This window comes from Podarcis cretensis (assembly GCF_951804945.1).
Source record: "Podarcis cretensis genome assembly, chromosome: 17".
Lineage (NCBI taxonomy): Eukaryota > Metazoa > Chordata > Lepidosauria > Squamata > Lacertidae > Podarcis > Podarcis cretensis.
The window spans coordinates 26,993,979-27,012,863 of record NC_137187.1 but is presented as its reverse complement, the minus strand read 5'-3'; the positions used below and the strand labels follow the sequence as shown (position 1 = coordinate 27,012,863).

General features: G+C 42.9%; 1 protein-coding gene across 3 annotated transcripts in view; it reads left to right on the top strand.

Moving 5' to 3' along the window:
- The window catches only part of BNC2 (basonuclin zinc finger protein 2), a 416,653-nt gene that overhangs the window by 73,211 nt on the left and 324,557 nt on the right, over positions 1-18,885 (top strand). Inside the window, exon 1 of one of the 3 annotated variants that reach the window (XM_079959196.1) lies at positions 1,710-1,868. The exons of the other annotated variants lie outside the window; for them this stretch is intronic. The gene's annotated coding sequence lies outside the window, so the exon portion shown is untranslated. Of the gene's footprint in view, positions 1-1,709; positions 1,869-18,885 lie in introns of those variants that run through there. 3 annotated transcript variants of the gene reach the window in all.

Here is an 18,885-nt window from a genome sequence, read left to right as displayed (position 1 = left end):
AATATTTAGCATGTATTTAGTACTAATGCATTTTTCATGTACAGTATTTAGTAACTTTGCATGGGAGAAGGTGGGTTTTTAATGAGAAAAAAAAAAGTTCAATTTCCCTCCCCAAGCCTTGCAGTGTTTACCAAAATATATTGTGCGGTTATAGCATTCATTTGTGGTACAGTAAAAAGAAAAGAAAACACTGCAAAATAGCAGTTGTGATCTTATTGCATAATTCTTCAAAATATTATCGATTTCAGGCTTTTTAATAAATTTTTATTTATTTATTTTTGCAAATTTAGAAATGGATGTGTGATGCAAACTATGCTCAATTCACTGCTTAATATCCTAATAGTGAAGGATTTCGTTGAGTGTGAAAATGCTGTACAAGTTAGCATGTGCCTAATCAATAAATGTACACTGCCCTGTAAATCAGCCTGTACCAACTGGAGATTATGGTAATAATGGAATGTTCTTGTTTTGCTGTGCATATATGTACAGGATTATATATTTTTTTTGGTACTACATACGATCTTGCAAAGTATGCAAGTGTGCATTTGTAAATGTACAGTAAAACCTGTCTTAAGTGATGACCCAAGGGCCTAGTTGTGGTAGTCTTTTTAATTAAAGGTCAAACAAAATTATGCTGTGAACCTTAGGGAAACTTTAAAGTGATTTTTTAAGACAGGGGCTGCCTATTAGATTTTGTTCGTTGTATAAATCTGAGTACTTGGTTTGTGAATCCCATCCTGCCAAGGGTGTGATTCCTCACTCATTTTTATTGTTCAACTGGAAATGGCAGAACATCTGTGGACTGTTGAGGTTTGAGTCATAATACCAATGAAAGCATGTTTTTCGTGAAACAAGTAATGAGGATATAATTAGGCCAGGTTTAATTCTTTTTTTCACTTTGCTATTCCATCAGAAATGCTGCTTTCGACTAGATGAAGCACTCCGCAAAACTGTTTTGACAGAATTTAAAATTGTTTTGTTGTTGAAATGTCTCAAAATGAGGGAATGGTTGACATTTTGGAATGTTGACACTCCAGATTCACAGCAACAGCTCTGCTTGTGAACTGCTGACTAGGGATTGGGCACAAGGCATGAGGTCGAAGAAGGGATTTTGAAAGGGAACTCTTCTGATTCATGACAGATCCCTAAACGTTTCCAGTGATTACAAATATGCTTTGCAGTAAAGAAAAGGAACCAAGTTTCTGGCGATTACTTGACTCTTTACCTTGCAAAATATGAAATTCTTCCAGGATTAAAAGAAGAAGAATGCATTTGTGGCAATGCTTGCAAACATGTCCTGGCAAAACATTGTTTTATGAGCTTGAAAGTGTGGCAGGTTTCCCTTAGTGGCATAGCGTAGAAGTATTGATGTGACCGCTACTCCACGAGAAAATGGAAAGGGCTGAGAGCAATTAACTAACCTTGCTGCAGAGCTATTTCCTATCAGTTTGGCCTTGCTTATTATGCTGTTCCTTGCACCTGGATCCTTTAACATTCCTCATAGCTCAGAAAACAGTAGTACCTCCTTTATTATGGGATTGGGAAGCCGTTTGTTCAAGTTATCTTTATGGTTTGGGAGCTACTGCAGTGCTGTTGCTTTAAAGTAGCACCATGAGCATGACGTCCTGGGCTTCAGAGCAACACCCACAGGCCTCAGTCATGTGGGAGCAACCTATCTTGCAGCTTTTGGCAGTGTGGGCTTTGCCCACGTGGCTTGGAGCTTCTGTCGTTTATCTTTGCAGCATGGGAAGGAGTTGATGTGCTGTAACTTTCATGCCTTGAAGGGAAACCTAACTGGAATTAGGAGAAACATGCTACTTCTATTGAAGAAGCCTTCCAGGAAAGAATGAGGTGACTGGTTGCGATAGGTGAGTTGTGTGTGTAAGAGCAAGAGGGTTGGCGGAATAGTGTATATCATGGGTAGGCAAACTAAGGCCTGGGGGCTGGATTCGGCCCAGTCGCCTTCTAAATCTGGCCTGCAGATGGTCCTGGAATCAGCGTGATTTTACATGAGTAGAATGCGTGCTTTTATTTAAAATGCATCTCTGGGTTATTTGTGGGGCATAGGAATTTGCTCATATTTCCCCCCAAAATATAGTCCGGCCCCCCACAAGGTCTGTGGGACTGTGGATCGGTCCCCTGCTGAAAAAGTTTGCTGACCCCTGGTGTATATAGTGTGTTTACTGACTTATATACGTGTAGGAAAATACATAATATAAGTCCCAAATCCTTTTATTCTGAAACTGCTGAATGCATGGATTGTTGGATATTGAGCTGGTTAATGCCTGCCCTGAGTTTACATGCTTGACTTTCTAGGCAGGCTTTTGCTATGCAAATTTCCAACAATAATTTGCACAGACTCATGGGTTTTGAGGTTGCACTTGTATGCGCATGCGCCTGCCAGAGAGTTTTCCACATGCCATTTTAGGAGTGATCTGTGAGCACACAGCACATACTAAATGTATCTTAGCTTGTACAATGCTTTTACGAATTGGCAAAAGCCAAGCACCTGTGTATTTCTGTGTGTTTCCTCCCCCTCACCTCTGCATACCTATGCATGCACCACATTAAAAAGCAACATTTAAATATAATGGATAATAACAAGAGATACATTAGGATATTCTGTGAATACGAGCTCAGTCTTAAGTACTAAAAAAGATCATGAAGCTGATTCTTCTCTCTTCAAGTGATTTAGCATATTTACGCAAATTTAATTTGCCACCATATCTAATGTGCACCCTAATTTTCATGACGTAATTTGGCCAAAAAAGGGTGCATTACCTTCAAGGAAATATGGTGTCTTCAGAACAGTTACATGGTTAACCCATTTGAGTGTTACTTGGTCATGTTTGTGCACCCATGGAATCGCTTCAGAGAGCCAGAGCTTACGTTCCCAATATTACATAGGAATTGACCCATGGCACAAACTTTTCCAACCACAATGACTTCTTTATTTGTAAATGCTTGAATGGCTGTAATCCCTGCATGCTTCACTTCCATTGAACTCAATGGAACTTTCTTCTAGGTAGACACGTCTAGGTTTTTATTATTATTATTATATATTTCTTTTGCTGTAAGTAGGTTAGTAAGAGCAGGTTGCCCAAGACTTTTGTATTTCTTCTATCAAATAATGTAGTGTTATGTGTATATTTCTTCACAGCTGAAGTCCATTTCTATACATTCCATATCACCAGAATATCTATACGGTTCAGTGAAAGGAAGAAAATGTTTGTACTACTCATTTTCACAAATCTGAATAGTTTTCTGGTATAAAAATGCACCCGTTTTATGACTTTTAGATGCAAGAGAACCAGATGGGGATCTGGGGTGTGATTGAAACTTACTTCTCTCTTGAAGTCCTGGGATTTCTGCTAAGTAATGAGGTGATAGTTCATGGGTAGGCAAACTAAGGCCCGGGGGCCAGATCCGGCCCAATCGCCTTCTCAATCGGCTCACGGACGGTACGGGAATCAGTGTTTTTACATGAGTAGAATGTGTCCTTTTATTTAAAATGCATTTCTGGGTTATTTGTGGGGCATAGGAATTTGTTCATTCCCCCCCTCAAAAAAATATAATCCGGCCCCACACAAGGTCTGAGGGACAGTGGACCGGCCCCCCTTCTTGGAAAAGTTTACTACCAAGTTATTAGAAAGCATGCAGTCATCTGTGGGTTTTTTGTGGATGGAAATCTATTATTCTTTCACTGCTGTCAGCAGTGAGAAGCCCAGTACACATTCTTTTGGAATAAATCTTACATTATGTTTTATTTTGTTTATTCACGGCAAAGTTTTTGCTCCTTGATGGCATGACACACATTGTCCCTTTCTGCTGTCAGCAATTAAGAGAAGGCCTTGGCTGATTTTTTTTTTTTTTTAAGCCTTGTGACATAGAGAACATTTGCCTGAAACGTTCCCATGTGAGCCTCGATCTTGGCTAAACTCTGAAAGGGAGGAGGGAGAGTGAATAAGGCTTTTGTTGAAGAGTGACAGGCAGGCAACGCCGGCTAAGTTTAACTTAAATCCTTTCGTTGATATTGGAAAGTCATAAGCCTGCAGATGACATTGCCACATTCAATGCGCTGTGTGATCTGGGACTTTGTTGCTTGCATGACTGTGTGGGTATGTGTATAGTGTAAACATTTTATGAACTGCAGTTTCTGATCCATCGGTCTGTCTGGGCAAGAATGTCCCTTGATACTAAAAAGAACAGCAATCAGGACAGAATTGGTCAATGCGGCATGTCTAATGGTGGGAAGATATTTGAAGGACTCACTATAGACACAATAGACTCTCTAAATAGCCTCTTTGCACCCTGAGTCTTATTGCAAACAGGTTCATTAAGGAGAGACATTCTGACACACAGCATCACAGTAATGAAAGTAGCTCTGTTTTTCTAATATTGTATCTTGCCACTTCAGTTATGCTGCCAGTACAAGATTTCCCTTGTGTTGCTGTATATTTCTCCAGAAAAAGAATCAGTCTTCATAGAATATACAATTATTTTGTACGGGAATATATAACTCACACCTAAGATACAGCCTTCCCCTGTTTATGTGCACTAGTGCAAAAATAATTGGCAGGCCCATCTTCCAGACTAAAAGACCAACAGCAGCAGCAACAACAAAAAAAGCCCACCTTCTATTGGAAAGATTTTAAAACAAATTGGAAGATAACATTGAAAAATAAATGTTGTCACAGTAAACTCTTCTGATGCCCTATATAGCAATGGTATATCCTAAAGAAAATATTTCCACCTTCTCTATCCTCTTCTACATTATAGGTAACCAGACTATGAGCTGTTGAGTTAATAATCGACTGTGTTAGATCCAAACAGCTCAGGGTGTGAGTAGAAAGTGTTTCTGCTCTCAGGAGAGAGGTTGCTGATTTCCCTTGCCTCCTTGAGTGCTTCAAGCCATGTTTAAATCCCACTTTGGAAGGTTCCGGGCCCTTCAAGAACAGATTTTCATGGGGGGGGGTGCAGTAGGAAGTGGTGGGGTGGGAGCAGGAACTGAGACAAGATTAGGTGCCCTGCATTAATTTGGCCTTCAAACCCCAGACGGTGATTGTTTTTATCGGAAAGGTGAAGGGGAGATAAAATTTTGGCTATGCAATGGGCTTGAATGAGAACGACTATGCATATAGTTCAAATAATTTACTTGTCCTGTTGAACTTGGGTGTCATCTCTGAAATGGTTTGGTAGTTAATTTTCTGTGCGTTCCGATTCCACCCCCCACCACCACTCCCCGGAAGGAAAACACGGGTGGTGCTGTGGGTTAAACCACAGAGCCTAGGACTTACCAATCAGAATGTCGGCGGTTCGAATCCCCGTGATGGGGTGAGCTCCCGTTACTCGGTCCCTGCTCCTGCCAACCTAGCAGTTGGAAAGCACCTCAAAGTGCAAGTAGATAAATAGGTACTACTCTGGTGGGAAGGTAAACGGTGTTTCCGTGTGCTGTTCTGGTTCGCCAGAAGCGGCTTGGTCATGCTGGCCACATGACCCGGAAGCTGTACGCTGGCTCCCTTGGCCAATAAAGTGAGATGAGTGCCACAACCCCAGAGTCGATCACAACTGGACCTGGTGGTCAGGGGTCTCTTTACCTTTTTTAAGCTTAGATGTAATTTGAATGACTGATTTTATTTCAAAATATATATCTCACCTTCCTGTAAATGAGTTTGCTTGAGGTAGCCTAGAGGATCAAAACGATTAAAGAACTAGAATCAACTCAAACTCCAATCCTGAATGAGCAAATTAATCAGTAGCAGCAATGAAAACTAAAGCATTTAAAGCCATTCATTTGCTCTGTATCAGATTGTTAAGAAGAACAAGAACAAACCTTCAAGAGGTTAAGAATGCTGTACTATGCATCTTTCCTTGGAAGGTAGCCCCATTGCTATCAATGAGGCTTACATCCTTGGAAGTATGCTTGTGATTGTTGCCTAAAATGTATGTTTTGCCTTTTTGTGTATAGAAACACTGCCATAATATTATTTCATTATATGCTTCTTGGTAATCCTGCAGTGGTTCTGTTTTCTCTCTTTTGGCCACCCTCCAAGTGCTCTTTTCATCTATTTTGTGTTTTAAAGTGAATTAACTTTTAGACAATGCAGAATAATAATCTTGATTCTCTCTAGTCTGCACTCTCTTGTTTTCCATTTCTTGGTCTGATAACTTTCCCATTTTCCGCAGGAGTTCTGAAAAAGAATATTTCATATTTAAGGCTGCAGCCCTCGGTAGATTTGCATGGAGCTAAGTTCAGTTGAAATTAGTTAGATTTAGTGCATTTAAATGGGCTGGATTTAATAATCAACTCTCTCAATCCCCTATCCCCAGTCCAGTGCTTTGCAACCAGTCATCCCATGAAACAGATCAGTGTGGAAATGCTATATTAAACCGCTTCTTTAAAAAAAAAATATTTGGACCAGGCTAATATGGCCAGCTATCGCCCAGTCTCAAATCTTCCATTCTTGGGCAATGCAATTGAGCGAGTGGTTGCTGAACAACTCCAGGCATGCCTGGAGAATGCGGACCATTTGGATCCCTTCCAATCAGGATTCAGACCTCTTCATGGGACTGAAATTGCCTTGGTCGTGCTGGTTGATGATCTCCGGCGGGCCAGAAACCGAGGTGAAAGCTGTTTCCTAGTCCTGCTGGATCTCTCAGTGGCCTTTGACACCATTGATCATGACATCCTTCTGGACTGTCAAGAGGGTTTGGGGGCTGGGGGCGATGTTAGGTGGTGGTTCTGCTTCTTCCTCCTGGGTCGTGTCCAGAAAGTGGTGTTGGGGGGTCTGTGTTCAGACCCCTGGGCTCTCACTTGTGGGGTGCCTCAGGGCTCCATTCTCTCCCCCATGTTTTTTAACATCTATATGAAGCTGCTGGGAGAGATCATCGGGGGTTTGGGCTGGGCATTCACTAATACAGTGGTACCTCGGGTTATGTACTTAATTCGTTCCGGAGGTCTGTTCTTAACCTGAAACTGTTCTTAACCTGAAGCACCACTTTAGCTAATGGGGCCTCCCTCTGCTGCCTCGCCGCCGCCACACAATTTCTGTTCTCATCCTGAAGCAAAGTTCTTAACCTGAAACACTATTTCTGGGTTAGCGGAGTCTGTAACCTGAAGCATATGTACCCTGAAGCGTATGTAACCCGAGGTACCACTGTATATGGATGATGCCCAGCTCTACCTTTCCTTCAAATCTGAACCTGTGAAGACCGTGAAAGTCCTGTGTGAGTATCTGGAGGCGTTTGGAGGATGGATGGTGACTAACAGATTGAGGTTGAATCCTGACAAGACAAAAGTACTGTTTTTTTGGGGGGGTAGGGGGCGGGCAGGTGGGGGGGGGGGAACTCCCTGGTCCTGAATGGGGTTACTGTGCCCCTGAGTGATTTGCATTGGCTTTTAAATGACTGAATTAGACAGTGCAAAGAATAAGATGCACAGCAGAGTAAAATAAAATGAGGGAGACATGGTTTTGTTTGGCACACCAATGCTTTATTTTCTTCCTAATGTGGAACTCAATGATAAAGAAAAGCTGCCTGCGCAGACAAGATTTGTGAGGGTAACCAGACAGGCCTCAGATGCTCCACACCTTGTCTTCATCAGTGCTGATCTAGAATTGCCGCCTCTTTTTCTTCAAACACTGCAATTTAGTTCTGTGAAATTTCAAAAGTCATAATTTTTGATTTTGCAAAACGATATGCTTCTTCCTGGGGAGCCATCTCTTACACCTGTCATGTTCTAAAGGCAGGTGAAAATGAAGAATGGGGGGAGGGATGTTTGTTGATGGCTGCTACGGATTAAAATACACAGCAAGCGTGGAAACGCCTTGTGGCGTTTGGTCGGGTTTAGCAGAAGTTCCTCTCTTTTTGTCTGAGGTCATTTAATTGCAGTGTTGGTGGTAATCTCAGAGGGTTATTTCCTGGTATCTGTTTACTTTTGCCTCCGCTCATGGGATGATGCTTTCATAGATTTTAAAGTGGGGGGAGAGAAGGCATTTGAATTCATTGCAAGTGATGCTTCAAAGTCAAATTCGTTTGTTTAGTGGCGTATTTGGATCAGGGAGCTGTTCTTAAGTAGCACCAAAGAAGCAGGAAGCAGGTGGGAGGTGTTTGTTTGCTTGCTTGTTCAACTACATTTGCCTCACTCAAAAGGGAAGCAGCTGGGGGAATGGAGTTGCACCCCATATTTTCTTGCTCTTCATCTGCTTTGAGCTTCACTTTCCCTCTGCTACTTTTGCAAGTGTTTGATCCAACCCATACATACATAGAGATGTCCTTGAGCTACAGTTTCCTCCCCAAGTTTAACAAAAACAGAGCTGTTCCCTAATATATTTGAGAAATAGTCCTCCCTTGTTGTGGTTAAATCTTTGTATACCTTTTACAGGCTTCTTCAGTTTTGGGTGACATCATCACCATCCTTTGTAACCTTTGTGGCTTCTAAGAATTGGACCACCTGAGTTTCACACGGTTTGGTGTTTTTGTGTGTGTTTTTTAAGGGTAGCTTTATCATCGCAGTATTGATTCTGGAGAAACTCTTTGCAGCTGCTGCCAATTGGGTCCTCTTCCAGCTGAAATATAGGCTGGGAAAGGCAATAGGGAGCGCTCCACATTTGTTGCATGTATCTTAGTTTTTTGTTACTTTGAAGTCTCCTGATACCCTCCACAGATTTGTCTGGGGAGGCCAATTTTTCGTGCAATTTATTCCTTATTTGTCCTGCACAAAATTCCTATGCCCAGTTTGTATTGTATAAATTAAACTGACAAAATTAAAATCCATATGGTAAAACCAACAACATGTGACAGCCCCTCAGATATTTGAAGATGGCTGACTCCTCTTTTCCAGGCTAAACATATCCAGCTCCTTCAACTGATCTTCGACCAATGTGCAGTTATATAGCATTCCTTGTGCAGTGAGTAAACCCTGATATTACACCAGGCAAATCGGACTGCCACACTTCAGATATTTGTTAATAAGTTCATTTGAAATACCGTATTTTTCGTTCTGTAAGACGCACCAGACCTTAAGACGCACCTAGTTTTTGGAGGAGGAAAAAAAAATATTCTGAATTTCAGAAGCCAGAACAACAAGAGGGATTGCTGCACAGTGAAAGCAGCGATCCTGCTTGCTGTTCTGGCTTCTGGGATAGCTTGCGCAGCCTGCATTCGCGCCATAAGACGCACACACATTTCCCCTTACTTTTAGGAGGGAAAAAGTGAGTCTTGTAGAGCAAAAAATACGGTAATTAAAACACAAAGATCCATAGGCATTTCAATATTTAGGCACGCAGAGCTGGTGATATGCGGCGGCTACGAGACCCAGTGTGATGTGGTCATTAGAGTGTCAGGTTAGGGTTAGGGAGACCCAGCATAAAGTCTCCCGTTGGCCATGAAGACTCGCTAGGCAACCTTGGTACAGTCATTGTCATGCCTACGTCACAGCATATTTGTGAGGACAAGCAAGGAGAACTGTTTTTGCAACTATGAGCTCCTCGAAGGAAGGGTAGGTTACAGATGTAATAAATAATATACATGTAGTGATGAATAAATAAATAAAGCGTGGATTCAGCTTTGCATTGGGGATGCCAGTTCTTCGCTCCATTATGAATTTGCTAGGTGGCATTAAACAAGCCACTATTCTCTCAGCCTCAACTTTCATAATTTAATATTATAATTATTTATTTATTAATACTAACCATTTATTGATCATAATTATTAATTGAACTCCTGCCCCAACTTTCAACTCTAACAGGACTGATCAACGTAGCTCGCAAAGTCTTTAAACCCATACAATCAGATGTTCTAAAATAATACAGTGGTACCTCGGGTTACATACGCTTCAGGTTACATACACTTCAGGTTACAGGCTCCGCTAACCCAGAAATAGTGTTTCAGGTTAAGAACTTTGCTTCAGGATGAGAACAGAAATCGTGCTCTGGCGGTGCAGCAGCAGTGGGAGGCCCCATTAGCTAAAGTGGTGCTTCAGGTTAAGAACAGTTTCAGGTTAAGTACAAACCTCCGGAACGAATTAAGTACTTAACCCGAGGTACCACTGTATTGGTTAAGTAATGAGTGTTAATACTACTTGTCTGCCTTAAGTAATTTATTTGAAATATATGTTTCACACCAAAAGCTTACAGTGAGCCACCTTGGGGAGCGCATTTGGTGCAGAAGGTGGGGCAAAACATTTTTGAGTAAATAAATCTAGTAGCCCTGGGAAATCCATTCTAGATTTCTCTCTCTCTCTGCTGCTGCTGCCACCTGCCTATGAGACCCCTTGGGCCAGGGACACAGGATTATCACATCTTTAGAGTTGCTTCCTTGACAGTGGGGAAATAGCCTGCTGAATTTGAAGCCCCCTTCTCTCCCTGGTCCTTCAAGAACTAGTATAGCAAACCAAGCCACATGGTATGGTAACCAGCCCTTGAGTGTGTTCAGAAACCAGAAGTCTGATTAAGAGTTTATTCAAAAGGAGTCTTATGTAAGAAGGAAGAGGGGAGAAATGGCAAGTGGGAAGCTGCGAATGAAATAAAGCACTATATTGGTCTAATGAGAGCCAGTGTGGTGTAGTGGTTAAGAACGGTAGTCTGGTAATCTGGGGAACCAGGTTCGCGTCTCCGCTCCTCCACATGCAGCTGCTGGGTGATCTTGGGCTAGTCACACTTCTTTGAAGTCTCTCAGCTGCACTCACCTCACAGAGTGTTTGTTGTGGGGGAGGAAGGGAAAGGAGAATGTTAGCCGCTTTGAGACTCCTTCGGGTAGTAATAAAGCGGGATATCAAATCCAAACTCTTCTTCTTCTCTTCTTCTAACTAATCCTGCTCTTAATCCAAACTTAACATTGCAGAACATACTCTCCATGGTCTCCTGGCTGTGGAAGCTTCAGCCATCGGTTGCAGGTTCAAGAGGGACAAAGGACTGTTTTGCAACAGTCAACTTTTTAAGGTTTCTGGCTACCCAGGTTGGACTTCATCAACAGCTGGTGGTATTCTGCCAATCACAGGCCAGGTCATGTTCCGTAGGTAGAGAAGGGTGGTGCCTTTTGGAAGTTTGGAGGTGTCTATCTCAGTGTTAAACATCACTGGGTTTTCCACAGTTGCTGCCAGATTGAACCTACCCTGTGTTCGTGTGTTTGGGAACTTGGGGAAAGAATGTGCCTGGTCTCTCTCAGAGGAAACTGAGGCTGAGAGATCAGAGCTCATCTTCACAGATATCACCCTTCGTATTTGCTTTCAAATGTTTCATTGGTTCACCTATATGACACTTACAACCACCCTGGAAGTCAACATTATCCCCCATACAGCAGATGGGAGGACTGAGAGAATGAGAATGGCTTCCCTAAGACTAGGCATGGCCAAACTTGGCCCTACAGCTGTTTTGGGACTACAACTCCCATCCTCCCTAGCTAACAGGACTAGTGGTCAGGGATTATGGGAATTGTGGTCCCAAAACAGCTGGAGGGCCAAGTTTGGCCATGCCTGCCTAAGACCATTTAGTGAATTCCTGGCAGAAACGAGATCTGAATTGGGGACATCCTGATTTGTTGCTCCGTATCTTTGTCGCTATGCCATACCAACTCTCAAAAACAACCCTTAAAATAACAAAGTAAATGAAAACACAATAAGGTAAAGGTAAAGGGACCCCTGACCATTAGGTCCAGTCGTGACCGACTCTGGGGTTGCGGCGCTCATCTTGCTTTATTGGCCAAGGGAGCCGGCGTTTGTCCGCAGACAGCTTCTGGGTCATGTGGCCAGCATGACTAAGCCAGTTCTGGTGAACCAGAGCAGTGCACGGAAACACTGTTTACCTTTCCGCCGGAGCGGTACCTATTTATCTACTTGCACTTTGACATGCTTTCAAACTGCTAGGTTGGCAGGAGCAGGGACCAAGCAATGGGAGCTCACCCCGTTGCGGGGATTCGAACCGCCAACCTTCTGATTGGCAAGTCCTAGGGTCTGTGGTTTAACCCACAGTGCCACCCGTGTCCCTGAAAACATAATAACAAGCAGTTAACCAGAAAAGCAAATGATATTTGGGAAATGCACTACATATATTAGTGCTGGTGTTTCTATTTTTTGCTGCTGCTGTTTTCTGGTTTGCGAGGAGGACTTGCATACACTCTCGCATGTTTATCTTCACACCGTGTTTTGTCTTCTTTTTCGAAACAGAACTGTTTGCTGTGTACTTGTGCTAGAGAAGCAGAAGGCTTGTCCGGCTACCACTTTCAGGTTACCATTTTAGTTTGTAGAAAATGTGCTAAAGCTCCCTGGCAGGTGCATGAGCCCCCATGCTCAGTACTTCAGAATGGGGTACTTAAGGGAAGTTGAAAGAAATTAACCTCAATTAAAGGGAATATTGATGGATGGTTACGGAGATAAATATGATATATTGCCCAGGAAAATAAAAACACACATTAAAATAACATTAAAGTTGTGACAAAACATGCTTAAAGGTAGAACATTTTGAGGAAAGGGGAGCCTTTTAAAAATAACTTTGACATCTCTCTCTTTAAATAAATAAATAAATGTAAACCCAGCTCTAATGAAGTGTGGTATAGAATTAGTTACAACGTAGTGTCAATATATTCGGATTTTATCCCTTGGGCATCTTTTGATTTTGATGTATGGTTTGAGCTACTCAGCATCCATTAAGCATGTTGAGGTGAGAAAATAAGTTCTTCGGCTGTGAATTCATCTTAATTTCCTTTTGTTCATTGTGCTTCTTTCAAAGACATTAGGAATAATTCACAGAGAACTTGTGTGAAAGTCCAGTTGAGTGGAATAGCAGCTGTACATGGTATGCTTTCTTCTGCTGGATAAAACATGCAGGTTCTTAGTGGATTGTGAATAATATTATAAAAGGCTCTTCTGAACGTTAATATGCATATGTAAATCATCTGAAAGTGAGTATATCCCAAGAGAGACTAATCACATGTGAGATTCCTTGCTTATGAATATCATACTAATACCATTCTTATATCAACTGAAATGGAATCCATTAATTCCATAGGCAGAGATGGGGGTGGATTCTAGCTGCTGAAACTGTCCAGAGAACATTCTGTCCATTGGCTTGTGCTCATAGGCTTAATTGTAAACTGCCTTAGGTGCTTTGGCAGAAAAGTGGCACATAAATAAAATAAACCTATAATTGTCATCATGCTCGCTGATGTTAAATATTAAGGAAGAGGACATCAAAATGCTTTTGTCAAGGCTTCTGAAGTATTGGGGAAATGGAATATGTTGTCTTTTTACCTTCCAAAACTCCATGTTTCCATCTTTGGATTATGGTGTTGTGGTTTTTAGTCTTCCCCAACTCTTTTTTGGGGAGAGATTTGTGAGTGGAGACTGCTCTGACTTCAACCGGCTCTTTTGTAAAGTACTGCTGTTACTTTTCATCCGTAGCAAGACTCTTGAGCCAAGGACTCAGTTCCTGACAATGCAATTACAAATGCTTTTAATCCTTCTCCTCCCTTCAGAGCAAAGTAGGAAAGTGCTGATTCTATTGGAAATCATCTGGCAGGTGATGATTTATTTATTGTGACATTTATATCCCACCCTTCCTCTGAGGAGCTTGTAGCGACATACATGGCCTACCAGTGGTGTACCAGGGGTTGCCAGAGCCCGGGGCCACATGGTGACGGTGGGAGGGAGGAAAATGGATGAAGCACGCATGTGCATTCAATCGCCTAAGGGCGTCTGTGTCATCCAGGAGATCGCAGCTGAAGAGATAAGTAAAGAGTCATTCTGTTGTCTGGAGAGGCCACTTCCTGGTTTGCATGGAGAAGCCGTTTTCAGTGGAGCCCAGCGATAGAGGTGAACAGCTGTGTTGAGGCAGCACCTGTATTGAGGCAGCATCTGGTGGTGAAATTTTACCCATACAACCACCTTGTGAGGTACTTAGGCTGAGAGATAATGGCTGGCCCAAAAGCCAACGCAGCGTGTTTCATAGCTTAGGGTGAATTTGAACTCGGTTCCCTCAACACTCTAACCATTGCTCTGCTCTGGCTCTCTGGCTCCTCCCTTAAAGACAGCTAAGCCTTCTGAGCAGAAAGGAATTCATTTCAGTAGCTATCTTGCATGTAAAAGTGGGTGGATGTTTCGTGACTTGCACCCTGCCTGATGTTTTGGTAGGTCCAGTTCATGGCGTCTCCCGAAGAATTCTGGGACCTGTTGTCTGTTATGGGTGCTGAGCGTTGTTAGGAGGCCCCTGTTCCCTTCACAGAGCCATAATTCCAAAGAGTTCCCTGGGAAGAAGTATTGACTGTTAAACCACTCTGGGGCTTGCAGTCCCATGTGGGAAATAGCAGCTCTCAGCATCCTTAACGAATTACAGCTTTTAGAATGCCTTGGGGGGGGGGGGATGGCTTGAGTTTTTAAAATGGGGTGAATGTGACCACACATTGGGGAGTCACACCCACTTCCCCTGACCCAACATCTACTTTAACACAGGTTCTTAAAAGGGGGGTTATTCATGCACAAGACAGCATGCAGTTAGGCTCTTTCACACAACTGGGGATTTTGTTGTTGTTAACTGCGCTTCAAACAAAAGTAATTGTGCAAAACAAGCAAAACTATGGAATACAACCAACCTGCTGTCCAGTTTCATCCTTGCATTTACCCGGGAATAAGTATTCAGTGGAATTTGCTTCTGGGCAGACCTTTAAAGGATTGTGCTATTTAAATAGCAAGGTAACATGCATGGTTAGTCAGACACTGTATCCTCATATACCATCTATGCTTGCAGCCTTGGTGCTAAACGCTTGTCCTTATGGCATGCGTTCTTCGTGTGCATTGAATTGGTACAAGATTAGGACTCCAAGAGTTCATATGATACTTGCGAAAGTAGTGACAAACATTTCCACGTTCAGACAGGTCGATCTATTGGGGAAGCAGTCTCTTAAACTTAAATCTTCCTGGTCTTTACTCGTTTGTTGAGGAAAGTAAAACCTATCGGAGTTCTAAATGCAATATAAATGTCCTGTATGATCATAACAAGTATGCAAAAACGTTTAAATATATTTGTGATGTATGGAAGCAATTACTAGCCTTGAATGAATCACGCAGTCCTAATGTTGGATCTAGCCAAAAACATATATGTATGTTTCTAAACAAAATTTCATTTGTGTGGGAGGAAAGAGGGAGGGGGGGAGAGAGCAAGGTTAACTTTTATTAGGAACCCATATTGAGCCATATTTTTAATGCCAATACCATTCTTTGTAACTCAAGCAATAAAACTGCTCCATATTAGGCTTAGGTTACTCTTTCCCTCCGTTCGCTGTCACCAGCCTTCCCAGGGAGATGCTTTCTACTATAAAAATAAAACTTTTAATACTTGAACCTACACAAATAGCAACCCGGATTATGTTGCAGAGCTCTTGTTCTGTTTGTGTAGAACCTCGGCTGCGGTTGCCCAGATAGTAAGGAACACTTAAATAGGTGGTCGTGGTTCAGTTTTTTTGTTGTTGTTTTTTTTAATATTTTAAAGTACAGTATAACATTCATTCATTCATTCAGTCCAGCAAACCTCATAATACCTTTCTATTATTATTATTTTTAAAAAAGTAGAACAGTAAGCCTCAGTTAAAACTGCTTGCTTTAATGCGGAAACCAAGTCACAGAAGCAGCCACTCCCATAATTCTGTAAGATGCTGGATGGTGATGAGGAGGAATGGAGCGAGGGAAATGCCTGAAATCAGTGCAGGCAGCCCATATTAACACGAATCTGCATTAAAACTGTAGTACAGTGGTACCTCGGGTTACATACGCTTCGGGTTACAGATTCCGCTAACCCAGAAATATTACCTCAGGTTAAGAACTTTGCTTCAGGATGAGAACAGAAATCGTGCTCCGGTGGCATGGCAGCAGCGGGAGGCCCCATTAGCTAAAGTGGTGCTTCAGGTTAAGAACAGTTTCAGGTTAAGAGCGGACCTCCGGAACGAATTAAGTGTGTAACCAGAGGTACCACGGTAATTGTTGAAAAGTGGAGTACAAATGCCAGCTGTAAAAATTATGCACTGTGATCTCTTGTAGCGTGAGCCCCTTTCAAGCAACGCATGGCATGTCACAGTAGAGGATTGTATACATGAGCATTTGCAAAGGGAAGTACCATTGTGATGCGGCGGAAGGGGGGGCAGGAATGGGAATACTTTCCTTCCCTCTTGTACCACCTTCAACTGAGAAGGTGGTCCTGAATGGGATAACTGTGCACCTGAAGGAGCAGGTGAACAGCCTGGGAGTCATTCTGGACTCAAAGCTGTCCATGGAGGCGCAGGTCAATGCTGTGTCCAGGGCAGCTGTCTACCAGCTCCACCTGGTACGCAGCCTGAGACCCTACCTGCCCATGGACTGTCTTGCCAGAGTGGTGCATGCTCTGGTTATCTACCGCTTGGACTACTGTAATGTGCTCTATGTGGGGCTACCTTTGAAGGTGACCCAGAAACTGCAATTAATCCAGAATGTGGCAGCTAGACTGGTGACTGGGAGTGGCCACCGAGACCACATAACACCAGTCCTGAAAGACCTACATTGGCTCCCAGTACGTTTCCAAGCACAATTCAAAGTGTTGGTGCTGACCTCTAAAGCCCTAAACAGCCTCGGTCCAGTATACCTGAAGGAGCGTCTCCGCCCCCATCATTCAGCCCAGACACTGAGGTCCAGCTCTGGAGTCCTTCTGGCGGTTCGCTCCCTGTGAGAAGTGAGGTTACAGGGAACCGGGCAGAGGGCCTTCTCGGTAGTGGTGCCCACCCTGTGGAACGACCTCCCATCAGATGTCAAAGAAATAAACAACTATTGGACTTATGGAAGACATCTGAAAGCAGCCCTGTTGAGGGAAGCTTTTAATATTTGATGAATTATTGTATTTTAATATTTTGCTGGAAGCTGCCCAGAGTGGCTGGGAGACCCAGCTAGATGGGCGGGGAATAAATAATAATAATTATAATAGTAGTAATAATACCGGTAATTGAGAAACAGCTCCGGGTGTTGTCTTCCGTCATGAGTTGGAACATTCAGAGACTGCAAGACAACATCTGAGGAATCGTTACACAAGATGGATGGTTTGTTGACATAAGGACTTCTCAGTTTAGGCTTGGCACCTGGTTCAGTTTTCAAGGTCTCAAATGATCTTGGCACTCGGGTGCCTGGCAGACAAAGTTGAAGACTCTCTCTCTCTCTCTCTCTCTCTCTCTCTCTCTCTTTTAGGAGACCCATTAAGGACACAGTTAGATAAGTGAAAGGCGGCATGAATCAGCCATAATAGCCACAAGCCTCAGTCATTGCCTACTTATCTTTACCTGTGTTGTGGAAGGCTTCCAAGAGGACTGGTTTTCACCACCACCTATCCACTGCCCGCTAAAAGTCTTCCAAATTGACATGAAGCTAGGTAGTATTTCTAGGAACAGTGAGCTCCATTTCTTGGACAGTTTGTAAGGCTTCTTTATCTTTGTTTTGTGCATCACAAAGTGCACCTAGTCATTATGAAGTAAATGCTCAGAGAAGGACTAAGACACACTGCATGGTGCTGTTAGAAAGAGGAAGCTACCTTGAAGAACATGATAAGCAGAACCATTACAGTGTTGGTCAGCTGGATAGCTCAGTTGGTTAGACGCAGTGGTTACCTATTAGGGGTCTGCAGAAAGCACCCGGGGGTCCACAGCCCCATCCCTTGCTTCCCCCCAACTATTTTTTTTGTCATTTTTGCATCGTAATATCACAGATTTTATGGTCTGTTTTTTAGTGAACCTAAAATCCTTTGCTTATTAGGGGCTACCCCACATTTTGTCCCAAAAAATGCTTTGCAGAGGTGACTACAACAGAGTTATCGACATTTTCAGAAGTAGGGGACCTGTAGCTTGGCTTTTGAATAATAGGGGGTCCTCAAGAATTAGCTAATTGGGAACCACTGAGTTAGAGCATTGCACAGATAACACCATGGTTGCATGTTTGATGTCTGTATGGGACAGGTGTATATTCCTGCATTGCAGGGGGTTGGACTAGATGATCCTCAGCATCCCTTCCAACTTTATGATTCTATTATTTACACACACATACCCCCAAACTCATTTAAATAGAGGGGGATCTGCTAGTAGGACAGGCTGCCAGATTCCTCAGTTGGGTCAGCTGACCCAAAGACTCTTGGGGTATTACCCAACCACACATCATATACTTAGGTCATTGGGAGTGAGTTTGGCTCCTACCTATTGGCTTCCCCAAATTTACAGGGAAAAGAAAACAGTACATTTGGAGATATGTGGTGGAGACACAGCCTTCTGCCTGATCCTGGGGGGTGCTATGATACTGCCAGGCTTCTACTGAAAGGGATCAAACTGAAATGCAATGTTACTCTGACTGCACATCTGGTTGAGATACATGGGACTTCTCTCCCCCCCCCAACTTTCCAGGGGTTCCTTCATTTTACACTCCCTCCATTCACCATTCCACACATCATGCTGGTTGACATTTGTTTTGTTGGAATGAGATTTGCCTATCTGCCAGGGTAGTTATAAGGACTGCTGGCTATGTGAACCATCTTGAGTTGTTGGCAGTTGAGGGTGGGTGGGGGGTGGGGTGGGGGGTGAGCCCACCTTGTAACCACTAAGCACCATCATTATACCAACTTAGCAAGTATATTCACACCTCTAAGAACACAATAAATATCACCCTATCTTTCGCCGAGGAGAATTTTGGCAAAAGGAGCAGGGAACACCTCTTATCTGTTGGGGCTAGGAGAGTCAATTTTATGACCTTCGCTGTAGCTTACTGAGAATATTCCTCATTTCAGACCTATTTATGATTGCCTGGTGCCCTTTATATAACGCTTCCATCATCTGTAGCCATACTGTGTGGGTAAAAGCGATCCAATGGAGACATACCAGGTGGTTGGTACGTTTGCA